The 12,971-nt window shown below is 41.3% G+C and overlaps 1 protein-coding gene across 4 annotated transcripts in view; it reads right to left on the reverse strand.

Moving 5' to 3' along the window:
* The window catches only part of Ppp2r3a (protein phosphatase 2 regulatory subunit B''alpha), a 136,159-nt gene extending 123,905 nt beyond the window's left edge, over window positions 1-12,254 (reverse strand). For 2 of the 4 annotated variants that reach the window (XM_034484018.2, XM_076918042.1), the window contains exon 1: window positions 12,111-12,251. The gene's annotated coding sequence lies outside the window, so the exon portion shown is untranslated. Of the gene's footprint in view, window positions 1-4,963; window positions 5,016-6,495; window positions 6,648-12,110 lie in introns of those variants that run through there. The other 2 variants (XM_076918040.1, XM_076918041.1) reach the window with 2 other exon arrangements.
* Between the last annotated feature and the right edge of the window lie 717 nt (window positions 12,255-12,971).

Raw genomic sequence — 12,971 nt, forward strand, 5'->3', positions numbered from 1 at the left:
ATTAAGTCTAAAAGAACTTGGATAATCAGTCTCTCCTATAGTTCCAGGTTTCTCAATGTCCAGGACAGGAATTGGCCTCAAAATCTCAGAGGAAGAAGGAAGGACTGAGCATGAACAGGAGCAAGGAGTCTACAATAGATATAACTTTAAAAAAATCAAACTTTGTAAATTCCATTTTCATTTTTCACAAAGCTTGAAACTGAACAAAGTCATTAAGAAATAAAATTATGACACAAAACAGCTAAATAAAAATAAAATCATAATAAATAAATGGAGTAAAACTTAGGACTTTTAAGAGGATGAATAATGCTAAATGCTGTTTGAATGGCACATTATATTATCAAACTTTGTAATTATAATTAAAACAAAGAGCTTATAAAACAATAAAAGTGACTAGGACATAATTAAGAGCACATAAAAACATAGACTTGTATCCAGAAATAGTACGCCATGTAAAACATGCCATAAGGCCAAGCATAAAGCTTAATTTAAAAAAATAAAACAAGTGACCTGTGAGATTAAGCCGACAGGAGGGAAATAGAAAATGCATTAGGCTTTAAATGTGAAAGAATGCAAATGGCAAGGTAAGAAAATACAATTTAAAGAAACTTAATGGAAGAGTAAAATATGAAATTCAATTTGGAGAAAACAAATTCAAGAATGAAGATTCACTGAACAGAAAAAAACCTTAGGAAATATGTTCCATTTCCTCACAAAGTGTTGACTAAGCATCTGCACCACGGCTATAGTTTCTCAGGGAGGGGGTGATGGGATTCAGGCAGCAATGTGATGGGTCGGGAAGCAGAAGCACAGGCAATAGGCAACCACTAACAGTTTACCCACCATCATATCCCCAACATGTAGCCAGTGCACAGCATGAAACAGAAACTACACTACACACTATCTTCTGAACATATAAACTGTCAGATTCCCCCACTGAGGGAGAGGAAGGAGACAAAGGTCTAGTGGAAAGATCTCTAGTAAGAAGAAAACGCCAGATTCTTTGAGCTAAATTTTCATGTTCTTACATGTGACCACCAATGGAATTCATTGATTAGCTTCTGTCCCAAAGACAGCTTTGTTATCCTACTTCTGGGTTCCACTGATGCCCCCTATTTGTCCACCTTGACTATATCTTCAGCTAGGTCTTATCATAGTTAATATTCTTAGTCTATTTGGAGCTGGGCTTGTCTACTAAGTGAGCATATGAAGTACTCATGTGCCTACAAATAGACAATTACAGGCAAAGACTGTGGACTTGTGGAGGCCAAGAGTAATTAATAGGATGAGGATGTAACTCAATTGGTAAAGTGTCTGCCTAGAAAACACTAGGTACCTGTGGTCCAGGTCCAGCCCTAGCACTGAATAAAAAACCTGGTGTGGTGGCACACACCTGTAATCCCAGCATTTGGGAGGTGAAGGCAGGAGGATCAGAAGTTCAAGGCTGGGCTGGAGAGATGGCTCAGTGGTTAAGAGCACTGGCTGCTCTTCCAGAGGTCCTGAGTTCAATTCCCAGCAACCACATGGTGGCTCACAACCTTCTGTAATGAGATCTGATGCCCTCTTCTGGTGTGTCTGAAGACAGCTATAGTGTACTTACATCCATCAAATAAATAAATCTTTAAAAAAAAGAAAAAGAAAAAAAAAGAAGTTCAAGGCTATCTTCTACTATACAAGTTTAGGGTTAGCCTGGACGACATGCATGAAGCCCTGTCTTGAATGAAATGAAATAAAAAAATGAGTAGGTAGCAGCCATTTAAACAAAACCACTCAAAGAAAACATTTAAATTACCATCTTTAGTAGTAATTTCAAAAGGAATTATTTACTTTGAAATTCAATGGAATTCAACTTGGAGAAAACAAGATAAGGAGAAAACATGAGAAGGCAGAAATGAAAGCAAAGTTAATTTTCAAAAGTCAAAGAGGAGACATGATGTAGTCGATCCCAAGTGCTGGGAAGAATATGAAGGCTGAGGATAGAGTCAAGAATCAGGATAGAGAACAGGAAAGTTGAGACGAGATAAGGGTTGTTATATATACACACACATACATTATACATACAAGCATGTACAATAATTAAAACCATTAATTATATAGAACATATGTATACAAGTAAGCATGGTAATTAAAACCAAGAAAATACTAACGGCAAGGAAACAAAGATAAATGGAACTAATCAGAGTCTTAAAATCAAAACATACATATGAAGAATTAATAACTGATAATTGATATGCTACCTATTATAAAAATTATTTCAAATCGCCAAATAAATATTACCCCACACTATTCACAAAAATCCAAATGAATTAAAAGATTTAAATTTGAAAAATATATAAAAGTATAAAATATAAGATTCTAGCTTATTCACTATCATATTTCCATGTAATTAGTACACAGCATGAAACTGAAATTTAATGGTATTTTTAAATGTTATATCAGAAAACTAATTAAATGAAAAGGCAGTTTAAAAAGTTTTCCCCCTAAATCAATACAGACTATTGTTACTACCCTTCACTGCTACCAGAATGCAGTGGTAAGAACCCATTCCTACTATGGTAAGAGTACACTTTGGTCACAGAACATAAAAAAAAAAAAATCAAACTGGAACTTTCCCTATTACATGAGACCCTCAACTGCCTTTAATACTGGAATCCATGTGGTACAGCACCTATAAGCCTCTGTCTACTTTAGGTTACTCCTCCTGGACAAGGAATTCCAGCCAGATCCGGCAGACAAACGCTAAGTTGTCAAGCGGTACCTTAGGCATCTTCACCTCTGTGCCTCCACCCTACTAAGAAGCACCTGATGATCTCACTCTTCTTTCTTGTTTGTTTTAGTCTATGTTGTTTTTTGTTTTTTTTTTTTTTCTTTTTTTTTTCTCCAGTGACAGGGTCTCACTTTGTAGCCCAGACTGGCCTCAAACTTAGAACAATACTCCCGCCTCAGCTGCCTGAGAGTTAGGTAGAAAGTGCTAACACCTGAGCCACAGAATTTATGCATCAGTACTAATCTCAATGGCATTCTAGGCCTCAATTCTCACCACTGTAACATAGGGAGTATGGCTGAAACGACAAACAAAAAGAACTGTGCCCTGCTGTGGCTTCTAAGGCTTTGATAGCATATTCCACTCATGGCCACTCATTTTGGCTTTCAAGTTTTGATCTCATAGATAGGAATTTTTTATTTTTTTTTAAACCAGAGGGATTCCATTTGAATGATGTTAAAGGTGGATAAATAAATAAGGAGACTTTACACACCCATAATCCGAGCACTGTGGCAGTTGAGGCAGGATACTGCTGTGAGTTTGAGGCCAGTCTGGGCTACGGACTGAGGCCCTGTCACTGGAGAAAACAAACAAACAAACCCCAACCCCCAAACAGAATAAAATAAACGAGAGGAGGTGTCTTAGAAGTAGGGTGGAGCGACCATCAGAATCATCGGGTGATAAGAGGCAAAGGCAGGGTGAAGGAGAAGAGGTACTTCCGGGAAAAATGAACCTGACAAAGACCCCACTGGAAATGAAAAGAAGCTTCATTCGGGAGAATGTCTGAGGTAACCATGCTGCAAGAAGGGTATTATTTGCAACTCAGCCAAAAACAACCTCTAAGGAGTAGAAGATGAAGTCAGAAAAATAAAGGTGTGTGGTTGTGGCGATGGGTTAGGGGTAAGTCTGAAGCCTCCAAGTAGAGAATTTAACTGTTAACAGGAATTAAAATTCTTGTTTCTGTGTTGGTAAAGGTTGTAGAAGAGAAAACACACAGCAGGAAAGAGAGAGTATTGTAATTGTCTACTAGAGCAGTGGTTCTCAACCTTCCTAATGCTGTGACCCTTCAATGCAGGTCCTCAAGCTGTGGTGACCCCAACCATACAATTATTTTTATGGCTACTTTATAACTGTAATTTTGCTACTGTTGTGAATCTAGATGTAAATATCCATGTTTTCACATTGTCTTAGGTGACCCCTGTGAAAAGGTCATCTGACCCCCAAGGGGATGCCAGCTCCAGGTTGAGAACCACTGCTCTACAAGTATGGTGGTCTGAGCAAGGCAGAAACAATAAAGACAGTAGAAGTGACAATCTAGTGATTTAACACTTTGAAGGTAGATTCAATATGACTGATTGAACATAAGGTGAAAGAGAATCCAAGTTGACTTAAGGTTTTTGTCCTCAGCTTCTAGAAGAAAAAATTACTTTTTACTAAGATGGGATAGGTTATGGGAAATGTAGTTTTGAGATAAAGCTCTGTAGCCTTCAACTTTTAAAGGTTAGGAAGATAATGAGAAATAGGGAAAAAAATTGAAGAAAAAAAGCCTCCAGTGAAAGGAAATCTAGCTGATAAAGTGCTAGAAGCCGAGTGAAGAAAACATTAAAAGACAAGGACAGTGTAAGACACTTGAAGGAAGACAGAGAACTGACTCACTGGTTAGCAAGGTGAAAGCCAGTGTTGAGTAAGAGGACGTATGTGGAGAAAAGTCCTAATTAGTATGGACTCAAGGCCTAATTAGTATGAAAAGAAATTGGATAACTATACAAGATTCAAATATAGAGTCAAGAGACAATGGAGAATACAGTGCCTTGTATTAACTCTTGTATCAGAAGGCACTGCATTTCCAGATTCTAAAACAGTAAGTGGCATATATTAGTAACTAAACAAATATTTACTGATTACTAAAGTCATCAGACATTTTATCAGAAAGCAGTCTAGAAAATATAGCAAAATATAAGGATTCTTGGTTCAATATGGAAATATGGCCCTTTACTTTGCTGATATGACTGAAAATGTCTTAGGGCACTTACATACCTAAAACGGATATCCCACAATTTGAGAACAAGGATAAGACTTAATAAAAACCTTTCAAGAATATATGTTTAATTCCAGATATATAATACCATCTCTCCAACTACTTCATATATCTGAGGCCCTTGCTTAATATTATAATGATGAAACAAGCATGAGACTTACATAAAATCATATAGCTTTCCCACAAGTAGTGTAGAGACACCAGGATATCTATCTGCAAAAGAATGAACATGGTCCTGACTTAATATACAAAATTAACTCACAATGGCCAGCAGACCTAAATGTAAGGACTGCAGTTACATACTCTTAGGAAAATCCCACAGGGTGAACGAATATGACTGTGATGATGCCAAAAGCACACCAGCAACAACAACAGCAGCCAAGAGTCAAATTCTCTCCTGCAAAGGCACTATCAGGAGAGGAATGTGCAGCTCGCAAAACTGAAGAATTTGCAAATCATGTATGTGATAAAATATCTGGAGTACATAATCAACTCTCTTTTGCCCTTTTTCTTCTTCTTACTTGTGTGTATGAGCACATCTGCATGGGGGTCTGTTTGCATACAAAAGCCTTAAGTTGTTACTGGGAATCTTCTCTGATTGTTCTTCCACTTATTCTCTTTAAAATTTTATTTATTTATGTATATGTGTTTGCTTGAGTGCGTTCATATGCACCACATACATGCAAGAACCTGAGGAGGATAGTAGAGGACATAAGACCCCCTGGGTCCAGAGTTACAGCTGGTTGGGGGCCTTTATGTACATGCTGGGAACTGAACCCCTTCCTTTACAAGAGAACTCATAACCACTGAGCCAACTCTCCGGGTCCCCACCCCATTCTTTGAACTCATCAGTGTGGTCAGTCTTCATAACCAGCTTGCTCTGAGGATCCCAGTCTCACCTTCTAAGTTTGGACTTGTAGGTAAATTGTCATATCTACCTAGAACTCACATGAGTAGTAGTGCTAGAACCCCAAGTGTTTTAACCACTGAGACATCTCCCCCAGACCCCTCTGATTAATTCTTATAACTCAACAGTAACACCTGGATGTATGTAACTGGAAAAAATCAAGTTATAATATTAAGTTAACTGGAAAAAAATACTGCAGTACTACTCCTGGGAATCTGACAAATACACATTTCCTACTACAGCCAAATACTCCATTTTCAACATGCTAACAATCTGGCTTTTGTTCATCACTTGAATGAAAGGATGATGTCAGGGTTACTGGAGCCTAGATCTCTACTGGCCTTTAGAAATTCTATGGCTTTCTAGATAAGCAAGAGACATATGGCCAAATCACTAACATCTGAATCAGTTCCTTCAGGACTCTTCAGGGTCCTAGAAAATTATCACATCAGTGAAAAGTAGTCTTCAAAACAAATGCATGAAAACCCCCAATGATGGGGAACACAAGAGACCAGGCACTATCTAGCTACCTCCCTGAAAAGTCACAAGTGTTTGGGTACTCAACATACTGAATATCTACTATGTAGCCACTGACACTAGCTCCTCCCTTAATATGCCACCTTTTCAGATAAATGTCTCAAAATAGGTTGGAAATATAGTACAGTGGTAGAACACTTGCCTAGCGTGTGCAAAGCCCTGGGTTCAATCCACAGTGCACGGAGACACACAGATTATTTTGAACATTCACTTTTTTTATAGTCATACTTATATCAATCTGGTTTCTACCTTTTCCATTATAGAATGGCTCTTGCTGAGTCAAATATCCTCTTCCTCCTCTTTTTCTTTTTCTCTTCTTCTTTTTGAAAGGGTTTCTCTGTATAACTGTGGCTGCCCTGTAGACCAAACTGGCTTCTGCCTCCCAAACTCTGGAAGTTCAACAGATTATTTTCAACACACTTAACTACTTAATTATTTCTTTTTTCCTTTGGAAGTCCTATCTTCTCTTGCCTTTATGGAATGTCTTAAACTATAATTAGATTTTAAAGCAAAAATCAAGGATGGGTTATTATCTTAAAATAGTTTATTTATAATTGTATATGTGTACAGGCATTTTGCCTCCGTGTGTGTGTGTGTGTGTGTGTGTGTGTGTGTATGTGTGTGCACCACATATGTGCTGGTGCCTATGGAGGCCAGAAGAGGGCACTGGACCCCTTACAACTAGAGTCATACATAGCTGTGACCAGCATGTGGTGCTGAGCCATCTCTCCAACTTCAAGTGTGTTTTACTTCTGAAATCCGTAAATACTTCATTTAAGTACAGTGTGCTTGCCTATATGCAACAAAACTTTTTTTTTGCCTCATCTAATAAAAAACTCCATAGTATGCATTCAGTTAAGTCATAAACCTAACGTCAACTTCATCAACTTAGGTGCCCCTCATAGTACCTCTCTATTATTTTATTATAGATAATTAGTGCTTCTTATTATCTTAGTCTAAAAAACTAGCCCTGAGCCCTCTTCTGTTGCTCATCTTGGGTCCGTGGTTCTCATTTGAGGAACATTTAAAACTCAAGGGTGACAGCACTAAAGAGGCTGAGCAGAGTGAACAGTCACTTAGAGGCCATCTATTACTTCAACAGCAAGTACCTGGCCATCCAGAGCTACATAGCAAGACCCTGACTACAAAAACCAAAGTAACACCATCACACACATGCACATGCACATGCACACACAAAAACCAAACAAAAACCAGCCAACCAGCCAACCAACCAACCAACCAACCAACCAACCAAAAAAACCCTAAAACTGAAACAAAAACAAACAAAACAAAACAACAACAACAACAAAAAACCACTACAAAGCTGCAATTCAGACCAAATGAATAGAACAGAAATTTCTTAGACTGACCTCAGTGTTAGTTTTTTGTTGTTGTCTTTTGTTTTGTTTGTATGTGTGTGTGTGTGTGTGTATGTTGGTACATGTACATATTTGTGTGTGCCCATGTTCATAGAGAAGCCCAAGAAAGTGAACAGGGTTTCTCACTGATCCTGGGGCCACACTAGTGGCCAGGAAGCTCCAGTGATCCTCCTGTCTCTGTCACAGCACTGTGATTACTGGTGCCTCTAGTGCCACTCACAGATTTTTACACGGATACTGGAAATTCCAAATCAGGTCCTCATACTTGTGCAGCTACCTCACCACCCCAGCTGTAGTTGTTTTTTTGTTTGTTTTTTTTTTTTTTTTTTGTTGTTGTTGTTTTAATCATTCAGTGTTTCCAAGTGTAAAACCAAAAAGAAAATTATTCTCCTTTGACCAGGATTACACATCAGAGAGCACACAGAATTAAGCCAGTCAGTTGGTTCAGTTGATAAAAGTACTAGCATCAAGCCTGAGCGTGACCCTCAACCGATGCAGTGCATCAGCATGCATCTGCAATGCCATCACTCCCACAGCCAGATGGAAGATGGATGGAGCTTCACCAGAAGCTCATGGGCCAGTAAGCCTAGAGGAAGCAGCACAGGGAAAACAACAAAAATCCTACATCACCAAGGAGAAAACCAACTCCTGAAAGTTATCTTTTGACCTCTACATGGGCACACACATGCATGCACTCATACCCTCACACAATGCAGAAGCAGAGGCAAAACTGGCCAGGCACGAGCTTTAGGGAGTGACTGACTGGAATCAGTTTTGACTTAACTTCTGATCACTGTTGCCAGACAAGAAATCCAGTTTAGTTTGCCATTCATTTTCTCTCTCTCTAAAAATCTTCAGATTTAAAAATACTGGCAATTAATGCAGAATTAATTATTAAAACCACTGTATGGGCAAACTAAAACATCCATGATCTAGATTCTATGTTAGGCTATTGGTTTGCAACCTCTGCAATGAGTAATTTCACCCACACACTTCAACTTAACCCGCAACATGTGTGCCTCTAGTCCTACGCTTTCTTCCTATGGGCTCTATGACATATTTACATGAAAGTTTAGCATCCCAATGTAATCTAAGATTTAAATTCACCTCAAACCTATCCTTATGATGCTCTCTATTTCAGCAAATAACTCCAATTCACATTTTGGGCAAGCTAGTGCCCTGGAATTCACCCTAGGAAGTCATTTCTATGCCTCAACATTTGTACCATCATCTTCTTCTAAATCCTATCACCCATGCCCCCTAAGTACATCTCATAGATGCATGAACTTCCTTCTCGATCACTGCTATCATCCTGGTCTCAGTTACCATTTTACGTTTTAGTTACCTTGTTCAAATCATCTTTTTTCCATATGATAATTTTTCACAAACATATTTGGTTCTAATAGCCACATTTCTATCAACTTATTGCACAAATATAGCCATACACATGTGAACTGGCATATTCACAGTGGTATATATAATAAATTGGAAACATTCACATGCCCATCAATAGGGGAATGGATAATCTATATTGTAGTCATACAATGAAAGGCCATATCCATCAAAATGGATAAATTCCCAAAGTACAGCTAAGAGAACAGAGTATAGTATGCAACCATTTGTGCAAACAAGATACCTATCTAGAAGAAAAACTGAGAATAGTAAACACCACTATTAGCAGTGGTTATCTACTCAGAAGGCATGGGGAATATGTTGGCTGGAATAGAAGATACTGTTAAATACTCCTGGAGAAGGGCCTGTTTTAAGAAGTACTGTTTTAAGTTCCTTGCATGGTTTCCGGTGGGTAGGCTGGACTGAGAAGTCAGTAGCAGACAGCCTCTGCCTACTTCCCCACCTCTATCATTCTGCCTCCCGAATCCTTCAAGTTCCAACTGTACTAGCCTCTGGGTTCCTGGGGGGTGGGCTGAGGGTCTCAGGGTTCAGGGTTCTTCCTTCTGTGTAGAATATTGGTAAGCTTTACTTACCAATCCCATGTTTATCCTTCTGTCTCATATGCTCTTTTCCCAAACACTCCTCAGTTTCCGGACTAGGTCAATTAACATTTTAGGTACTCAGGGAAACCTGTACTTCTCCTCTCAGAATTTAGCACTGCTGTAATGACATAACAGTGTAATTACATAATTCACACCAGTTGCCTCTTTAGATGATAAGAAACAGAAGTGCAGAGATCCTACCAGTTGCTTTTACCTTTGTATTCCTAGACGTGACCTACCATACAGTCTGCAAAGGAGGCTGTCACATATTAAATAAATGACTTCTCTTGCTCTTAAGCTTAGAAAAGCTGAGTCAATATATAACCAAACAAGGGCAATGCAGTGTCCTGGTATTAAAGCAGCAGTCAGTTTACAACAGTGGTTTTCAACTAGGGATAGCTTGGTCCTTCTCAGGGGCTACCTAGCAATGTCTAGAAGCAGCTTTGATTGTCATTACATATGTGTGTAGTGCTTCTAATAGCTAGGATTTTAAGTCAGAAATGTGGCTAACCATCCTCTATTGCACAGGATAGGCTACTATGACAAAGTATTATCTAATCTAAAATGTCAACAGCACTACTGATGAGAACCCTGATTTAGAGAATGATACTATTCAGAAGGGGATTCAATTCTACCCCTTACTCTGGCGGGTTTTGTTGTGGTTGTTTTGTTGAGGTGCTGGGCAGAGTTAAGAGGATGTCAAGACTAGTTTCAGAGCTGTAAAACTTGAGTTACTTGTTGAAAGGTTACAGAGGCCAGTTCAACTGGAATCGAAATGAGGAGCTGCTGCCGGGTTAAAGTTATTACCTTCAAATATTCTGTACTCCATAACTGCCCAATTTATTCTCTTCCTGCTCAAGCAAAATTTCCTTTCTCTGAGGATACATGGTTTTAGCTAAACGTTAAGGCCAGATTAACTCAGACCCAGATAATGTCAGACAGTCACTATGCAGAGTGTTAAGCTACTTTTTAATATATGCAAATCTTCTGTGTGAGTGTAAAGCATTAGCTGCCTATTATTCAGGTTGTTGGTGTGTATAAAGAACGCTATCATTGAATCCAAAACAGTACTGGCCTTGGTATAGACTTTTCCCAAAGCTTTTCTATAAAAACAAACAAACAAACAAACAAAACAAAACAAAAACCAAACAAACAAACCCCAAACCTCAAAAGAACAACAAAACTTTGTATTCCTGACCTGAGCTTTCCAGGTTGTGTAAAAGATCCAGTTTTCCCCCTCCATGAGTATCTCATGCCATAAGTTTTGTCAGAAATGGCTAGACAGCCTTTTGAATGCAATAAATGTGAATACATTGCATGCAAATCGGGAGCTTTCTAGTAGATTTTAAAAAAAAGCTTTCAGTAATCGCCATGGAAACCAGTGAAAGAAACTGAGATAATTTTTAACGATGCCAAGGAAAACCCTGTGTTTACTACAACACGAGTCTGCTGCCTGCTTAGCTGGACGCCCATGCTCTGACCTAGTATGGCAATTCTTAGGGTCCTTGTGCTTGATGCTCTGTTTACAAGAAACTGAGGCCAGACACTAAGGAAGAACAAAGAAAAATGCCTGGCACCAAAGAGGCGGGGGACGTTTTGTACATAAATGAAGATCCGTAGACGAACTCTTCTCCAATTCTGAAAGGCACTACAAATCATCCTCTCCGCTTACGTGTTCAAGCATTTATTCTGTGTTCTCAAACTATTTTCTGCAAAGAAAATACCTTAGAATTTACAAACAGCAATTTGTCCTCCCCCCTCTGCATCTGCAGACCATCAAGCGGGATAACATTTCCCTAGGCTTTATCAGAGTGGGAGGAATGGAAATAATATGAGCACAACAGTTCCGATGCAACATCAACTCCAAGCCCGGCCAGCTGGTTTCCATCGAGCGGTCCCCAAGGAGAACGCCCCTCGGAGCCTGCAGCCCAGCCGGCGCGACCGTGGGACCGGCCGAGGTGATCGCAGCTCCGCCACTTGGCCGCCCTCTACCTTTGTTTCAGGTGCCCCTGCTCCCAGAGTGGCTGGGATCCCGCCCGCAGCCCCGAACTGGTGACACATCCTTCTTTGGCCAAGTCCCGGCCGAGGCCGGGTAGGGGGCGGGGAAGGAAAATAAAGCCTCAGCGCCTAACGACGTGACTCTCAGTTCTTCCAGAACCTTGGCATTTGCTGCCCTGCCAAGCTTTCCTGTTAACGAGTTCCCGGCCCGGGCGTCCCGCGAGGTGGGAGGCGTCGGCCATCCGGCCCCCTGGCCTCCTCCGCGGAGCTCCCGGGCCACCGTTCTCCACGGCCGCCAGCCCCGGGAGTCCTCAGGCGTGCCTGTGCTCCACCAGGAGTCCCTGCACCGCGCGCGGCCCCTGCGGCCAGGCCAGTCCCCGCCCCCGGCCCCGCCCGCCCCGGCCTCTGCGCGCCGCCCCTCGGCCTCGCCAGCCCGCGGAGGGCCGGGGGCGCACGAGAGAACCGGCCTAAGGCCCCGCGTTTGTGCGCCTACCTCAGTGCCCGCTGCTCCTCCTCCCGCCGCTGCCTCGGTTAGCAGGCGACGCGCACACGCCACCCTGGCTTCCCGCAGCGCGGGGTCTGGGCCGCTTACGCCGCGCGTGAGGAGCCGAGGCCTGAGCGCGCCCCGCCCAGCCGCCCAGCAGCCTAGCTGCCCGCCAGCGCCACAGCCCCGCCCACCAGCGCCTCTGTCCCGCCCACCAGACCCGCCCCTCTCGGCCCCGACCCCGCCCACCTTGCCGCGCCGGGTTCCTCTCCCCTCCCCCGCTTCCCCCCAAAGGGGGCCCTGAGGGGCGCCGCGAGAGCCGCCGCAGCCGCCGCTGTGCATTACTTTGTGTAACGGAGAAGGCGATTCGCTCTATTTGAGGACTGAGTTTCATGTTAAGAGTATACATTTTATGATGGCCGTCATTATTTTTATTACCCTTCTTACTGTCCTCTTTGATAGCTGTCCTGATCTTCCGGGAGGCTATGTGACCCATCCGAGTACAGTCTACACTCCTTACTGAGGCTTGCACCTGCATGCTCCTTTTCGCTCAGCCCAAGTTGTGTGAGTTTTGAGAGAGCTATTTATTTATTTATTTTTAAGCGAATTGTTAAACAGGATAAAAAAAATTGTTAAATAAACAAAGCTATGTAAAACAATGCACAACTTAATGAATTATTCTGAAACATTTGCAATTTTGAATCCTGAAGCTTTGGCCTTAGCTAAAATAATAAACAAGGTTTGCTTTTACTAAAAGTGGGAAATAAATGGGCTGACTGGGCTAGGGCCATAGCCCAATTGGTATAGTAAACAAGAATAAAACCACATAAACTGGGAGAGGTAACACGTGCCTTTAAAGCTCTGCAGTGG

Source organism: Arvicanthis niloticus, chromosome 21 (genome assembly GCF_011762505.2).
Source record: "Arvicanthis niloticus isolate mArvNil1 chromosome 21, mArvNil1.pat.X, whole genome shotgun sequence".
NCBI lineage: Eukaryota > Metazoa > Chordata > Mammalia > Rodentia > Muridae > Arvicanthis > Arvicanthis niloticus.